The 7,058-nt window shown below is 36.1% G+C and overlaps 1 non-coding gene across 1 annotated transcript; it reads left to right on the top strand.

Moving 5' to 3' along the window:
- Positions 1-5,758: 5,758 nt before the first annotated feature.
- LOC147822900 (U6 spliceosomal RNA) lies at positions 5,759-5,865 on the top strand. The gene has a single exon (XR_015444902.1). It is a non-coding gene; the product is annotated as a U6 spliceosomal RNA (small nuclear RNA).
- The last annotated feature ends 1,193 nt before the right edge of the window (positions 5,866-7,058 follow it).

Here is a 7,058-nt window from a genome sequence, read left to right as displayed (position 1 = left end):
TATGCATATCAGTTATTATATTACTCAAAACAACAAATATATCTCTATGGAATAACTCAATAAGAATGATATGATTCATGGAAAATATCAAAATCTGTATCAAAGTTTGCTTGAGCAGTAAAGATTCATGACTCTGAAATATAAACTTTAGATAATACATTTATAACTTGAGAAAGTCTTCTTATGATACTACAGGAAAATGTGTTTCAAACATTTAAAAAATGAACAGATGCTAGTATTCTGAAATAACCAGATGAATCAGAAATTTTGTATTTATTCAAAAGACAAAGAACTTTTTTATTGTGCATTGCCTATGATCTTAACCCCAAATAAATTGAATATACCCTCCACCCCCAATTCCCATCCCTGCAACCAGCTTTTTCTTCTGCCAAGTAGAAAAAGCTGTTGCCAAATTTTCCTGATTATCCTGAATAGTGGACAAGTAATAACAGGAATGCTTTGAACTCACGAAACACCTTTCATCCACAGAACACAGAGCACTTTAAAAAGAATAACACATTCACTTAATCACTGATCCCCCCCACCTTCCTGAGAGAGGAGGTGAGGATGGGGTGAAGCACAGCAATTATATGGTCTATGTTTAGAAAAAGGAAACTTTCAGAAGTAAAATAATCTTGGGTAAGAAATTAATGAAAATACCAAGGATAATTCAACTTGACTGAAAGCCTATTGAATTCAGGTGTGAGCAAGTAGCTGAATGTGGATTTACAAGAAAGAGGAATTCACTAGGATTGGAAAGGGGGTGAGGTAAAAGAGATGCCTAGAAGATGCCTAAGGATAACTCAGGGTCACAGAAGAGCCACATTAAATTGTGCACTAGAAGGACCTTCTTGCTTCATCTTGTTGCTAGTAATTCTACTTGAGGAGTGGCCTTACATGCTGCAGTACTGCCACCTAGTTTGTGTGTGTGTGTGTGTGTGTGTGTGTGTGTGTGTGTGTGTATTGAAGTGATGATAGTGGCCCTGGTGTCGGACTTGACTGTCTCCAGACTGGGTAATAATACTGGCGTCTTGTAAGTGTTGTCCAGGAGTGCCAAATATCTGGGGTAGACCAACACTTGCTGAGCACCTGTAGCTTGCCAGGCACTACCCTAGGCACAATGCTTATTTTATCTTCTTTAATTCTTACACAGCATGTGACGTATGTGTTATGTAAAGGCAGTTTACATATATTAAGTATTTTGCATAGCCATATAGATTTCAGGCTCAGGTTCTGTGTTTGGAACTCAGGTCAGTGTTTCTTCAAAGGTAATACTCTCCATTCTATGATAGAATCTTCCATCTCATCTTGGTTACTCAGAGAATTTAGTTCCACAATACTGGGTCCATTCCAATACAGAGCCGGCTCACATATCTGCTAATAGAGAAGAGAACTTAACATCTTTTAATTCCAGGTCACGATTTAGAGGAGCATTGATTAAATAATAAACAACAACAGGTCAGTCATTGTGATTATTTAATTATGATATTAAAATACAGGCCATTTTTCTTAGTGCTATGTGTCCACGGAATTGTAGAGAGCCTCCTTTGTTACCTATTCGATAGCCATCCCAATACTTTTCTACTAGAATTTCAGTTTTATTTAGGTCTCATTTATAGACAACCCCTTGGACTCAGAAGACTCTAAATTCAAATATACCTTCAGATGTGCTCTCTGATTGATGTAATTATTGGTTCTGGAGCACTAGAGTTAATGAGCTTGTTGTAACTATTCTTAGTCCCAGCATGAGTATGGATGCAAATGCCAATCACTTTGAAGGAAAAAACTTCAATTTCATAATTGTGGAGCTTCTCGTCTCTTTTACTGGATGCTGTCATAATTGCTACAGGCCTTCTGTTAGTCAGCTTTCCATTGTTATAACTAAATACCTGGGATAATCAACTTATAAAGAGATGTTGGTTGACAGCTTCAGAGATCCCAGTCCATGGTGGGGCTGACTCATCCCTCTTAGGTCTCTGGTAGTTGTGGCAGTTGGCAATGGCAGGGAGTGTAGCACAGCAAGTGCCACATCATAGCTACGGCAGCAAATAAGTGAAAGAAAAAGCAGGAGGAGTGCCACAACCCCTTCAAGTGCGTGACCCCAGTGATTGAAGGACCTCTGCCTAGGCCCGATTTCCTAGTGGTTCCATTACCTCCTGATAGTACCACCCTGGGAACTAGCATGAGTATTTGGGGGACATTTAAGATCCAAATGAGCTGGCCTTTCTCCAACAATTAAAAATGGATACAGAATTTAAAGAACCACAAGTTCAAGTGGTCTACTATCCATCCAACATATTATGAAGTTGAAAGGTTAAGTTTTAAGTTTCACCACCAAAAAATGGCAAGTGTGTGAGATAATGGATATATGAAACATCTTGATTAAGCCATTCTGCAATCTATACTCCCTATCAAAGCATTTTGTTGCATACTATAAATATATATTTTTGTTTATTTAACAGCAGTTAAAAAAGGATCAAGCCAGTGTTGTAAAAAACAGATCAGAGAGAAGATAACTGGGTCTTTATAACTTCACTGATTCAACAAAGTTTAGGCTTTCCATTTTGTGTGAGATAATAAATTTATTCACTGTCATGAAAAAACTTTTGGACTGAAGAAAGAATCATTCAACTTTTCTCTATATGTGTCAATCATAGGTTCTTGACACCAATATAGTTTGACCAATCAGAGCATTGCCTGGAATTTGGAACTTACCTACTTTAAAAACACATATAAGGACATTTATCTGGAATGTTCAGAGGTGTATCCAGAAGAAGATTGGGGGATTCCTAAGGAAAGAAACAAAGTACCTTTCAGTTTCCCTGTGGGGTTTGAAACATGAACTCATATAAATTTATTCAGAAGATCTTCTTAATAATTTAAGGCCCAGGTATTATAAGTGATATACAATAAGTTAAAAATATTTTAAAGAGCAGATTTTTAAAATTTTAAATCAAATCTGAACAAAACTAGCAAAGTAGAAGGCTATGACTTAGCTATTCCAGTTAAATTATTCAGTATTTGTTATGTGGTATTTTAATATTTGTGGATCCACTGTCTCCCTAAAAGTAGGAGTCCCAAAGTTTAATAATTTCTGTACTAAGGTCAAGTCACACTCAACCCAGAGTTTCTACAAATTAGCATCCTAGGGTCGTGTCAAACATCCTGAATGAAGAGTTCGAAAAGAAATAGAATTTGATATCATCCATGAAGCAGATGCTTTTGTTGCAAGCTGGATGAGACGTGCATATACCAGACATGGACATACTATAAATTCATGATATATTTTTTGATATTATGCCCACGGGTGAATTATAGGGAGCAGTTCTTCTTATCCTACAACATTAAAAGCACAGACACTTTACCCTTCCCCTCCCACTTCCCCTACCCCTTTAGACCTTTTCTTCCTATTTCAAATTATCAATTATTTGTTTCAATCTTTATTTACACAGAAGGGAAAGGAAAAATTATGAGAAAAGAAAAAAATGGAGACAAAGTCTATATAAATAGGGAAGGGTGGAAGGGGGAAAGGGCGCACAGGTAATGGGGAAAAAATAAGAACCAAGATATATCATGTACAGGTACAAGCACCCAATGATAAATGTAAATGTACTGTATACTTAAAATGTACCAATAAAAGAATTTAAGCAAAAAAAAAAAAGCACAGGCACTTAAATTATTACATTGACTTCCTAACTCCACTCTGTATAATGCATTATTTTTCATTTGTGCATCATATGAATGGATACCAGAAAGAAAATTTGATGCAATATTTGCCTGCAAGGCAAACAATTAAATAAAAATGAAACTGAGGCTAAGTCAATCTATGTACCTATGGGTAAGTATCTTAATTTTTAACCCACTTTGGGAAACTATTACTTTGCCAAATGACTAGTTGTTTTAAGAAGAAAAGAAAGTCTAAATTAATGTTACAAGAATAAGTTGAACAATAGCAAAACATTTGCATTTCATAAAATTAACAAGTAAGTCCATGCTGTTTTCCTTTAACTGTGGCTGTATTAAGTTACATTTCCATTATGTGACTATAAATTTTAATTTCATACTAAGCACAGCATGATGATTTACTTTAGGTGGTGATTTGAAATACTTAGGGATTCTGAGAATTGCTCAACTAGAGTTGTAGTTGACATTTATTACTATTACTGTTTCAGAATTCTGTTGTACTTCTGACATCTTTTCTGCTATTCATTTGTGATTGAAAAATAAATGTATTTAAATGTTAGGTACTAATGTAAGATGTGCTTATCATTTCACTATTGGAGCTGTCAAAAGCACTAGTTTAGGGATCTAAAGATTAGAATATAAGGAAAACTTTTCCAATCTACATTTTTATTATTTGTAGGAAATGATTAAAATCCTCATCCTAATAAAACCTGTTTGATAGTAATGAGGTGATATTTTTGAAAACAATTTTTAAAAAGTACAGTGCCCTATACAGTGGTATCTTGGTTCATGAAGATTTTTGTTTCCAAACAAGTTGGTTCACAAACAGAAGCCTTTGGCAAAAGTGTTTTGGTCTGTGAGCCCTACATGGGTGATGAATGAGAATGTGGTCATCTTTCCCAAAGTTGTGGATGAATTAAATTTGTGAACTGAGATACCAACCTATACTGTTAAACACTTGAGAATTTGCCTGATATATTGATTTGAGTGCTCAGTTATAAGTTCTAGAACCACCGATTTTAAATGGTTGAAACCTAGAGGATTTATCATCTTAACAAGAAGTTCAGGAGTTGATTAGCTAACTTAGCAGTTCCATGGCATGATCATGGATCTTGTACTTTCCTTTTACAAAGTTTTTCTACATTTAGCTAGCCAGCTAGGTCACCTCATGGTCAAATATGCATCTCTTTAAGAAGCAATTCTCTTTACATTTTTAGCAATAGAAAACCCAATTTAAATTAGCTTAACTCATAGAATTCTATTGGCTCAGTAACTGAGAAGTCCAGTTACACCAGCATAAGGCTCAGGGTACTATTATGGTTGAAGCCTTAGTTTTGTATAAGCACCTGAACTGTCCTCTAGTTTTAAACCAGCTTCTTTTTTATCTTCAGGATGGCTGCCCAGCAGCTACATTACTACATTTCCTATTTTATATCCTTATTCTGTGTACTCCAGAGTAAGAGAAAGCTTTGGTTCTGGTCTCTGCAGAAGACAGGAAGTTTATTTCTTAGAGATTTTGCTAATATCTCCTCATGGCCTACTGGCTCCAGCTGGGATTTGTGCCCATTATTAATTCACTAGCTAATAAGGGTAAAACCCTGGACTTCAGGTGAGGTTGCTCAACTCTAGACCTCAGTGTAAAGGATGGGGTTTGGTGCTTGGGTCCTTACTGAAAAGAAGTCAAGGAAAATGGCTGATAAGGGGGCTGACAGATAATGTCCAAGACACAATTAAATTGTAGGCAGGGACTACAAAATATCACAATGGTGTGTCCATGCATGTGTTGACTCTAGACAAGACCAGAGAGCAAGAATTCCAGTTTCCAAGGAAGTGCTGCTTCTGCTACACCCCAAAATTTCCCTTTATGATTCAACACTATCTCTATGGCTTACTTATTACAGTTTTTAATTAACATTTTTATTGGAGATTTTTTCCATTTTTTAATACTGCATATATTTTCTTAGCGCGGAAAGAGTTTAGCGTCTCATAAATTGAGTTTTCCAGATCTAAACATTGTTTCAAATCTGCTTTGTGCAGAATGTACTTAGTGGCATTCATCTAAATTTGTTGTATAGTGCTCGCTTCGGCAGTGCATATACCAAAATTGGAACTATACAGAGAAGATTAGCATGGCCCCTGCGCAAGGATGACATACAAATTTGTGAAGTGTTCCATATTTTTAAATTATAGTAGAAACTTCCCAGACAAAGGTAGAGAATTGGACATACAGGTGAGTGAGGCATATAGAACTCCAACTATCCATGACCAAAAAAAATCTACACCCGGACATATAATAGTCAAGATCCCAGAAACCCAACAGAAGAACAAAATTCTACAGGCAGTTAGAGAAAAGAAACAAATCACCTACAAAGGAAAGCCCATCAGAATTACGTCAGACTTCTCAACACAAACCCTCAAATCAAGGAGAGCCTGGAGTGAAGTATTTCAAGCCCTAAAAGAAAATAACTTCCAACATAGACTGCTGTATCGGGCAAAATTACTTTCAAAATCAATGGGGGAAATTAGATACTTCCACGACAAAGAACACCTGAGAAATTTCATGAACACCAAACCAGCACTCCAAACAATTTTAAGCAATATCCTAGAAAAAGACAATGAAAGTCGCAACTCCATTAGGCCCAACAGAGGGAAGGCACCACGCAAGGTAAGACACTAAAGGGAAAGGGGGGAAAATAAGAAATAAAAGAGCCAACAACAGTAAAACATTATGACAAGGATGAGTCAATATCTCTCAATTATAACTATCAATGTTAATGGCCTCAATTCACTAATCAAAAGAAACAGACTGACAGAATGGATTAAGAATCAAAACCCAGCAATATGCTGTACAGAAGAAACACACCTAACTCAAAAGGAAATCCATAGACTGAAAGTAAAAGGTTGGAAAACAGCTCTCCACATGACAGGAACCAAGAAAAAAGCAGGGGTAGCAATCTTATTTGCAGACAAAGTAGATTTCAAACCAAAACTAATTAAGAGATGCAAAGATGGTCACTACATCCTTGTGAAGGGAACAATCCAAGAGGAAGAGAGGACAATCCTAAATATAATACAAATGCCCCCAACTATAAAAAACAAATATTAATGGACATGAAAAACCAAATAAGCACTAATACAATTGTAGTGGGGGACTTCAACAGCCCTCTATCACAAATAGACAGATCATCTAGACAAAAAATTAACAATGAAATTCTAGAACTGAACCAAGCTATTGAACAAATGGACTTAATAGTTGTTTATGGAGTGTTCCACCCAACAAAACCAGAATACACATTCTTTTCAGCTGCATACGGGTCATTCTCCAAAATAGATCACATGCTAGCTCATAGGACATATCTAAGTAAATGTGAAAG

This window comes from Heterocephalus glaber, unplaced genomic scaffold (genome assembly GCF_053883595.1).
Source record: "Heterocephalus glaber isolate CG9 unplaced genomic scaffold, H.glaber_assembly_v1.0 deba00001606, whole genome shotgun sequence".
In the NCBI taxonomy this organism is placed as follows: domain Eukaryota; kingdom Metazoa; phylum Chordata; class Mammalia; order Rodentia; family Bathyergidae; genus Heterocephalus; species Heterocephalus glaber.
The sequence above is the reverse complement of the archived record's forward strand: the minus strand, read 5'-3'. Positions and strand labels throughout refer to the sequence as shown.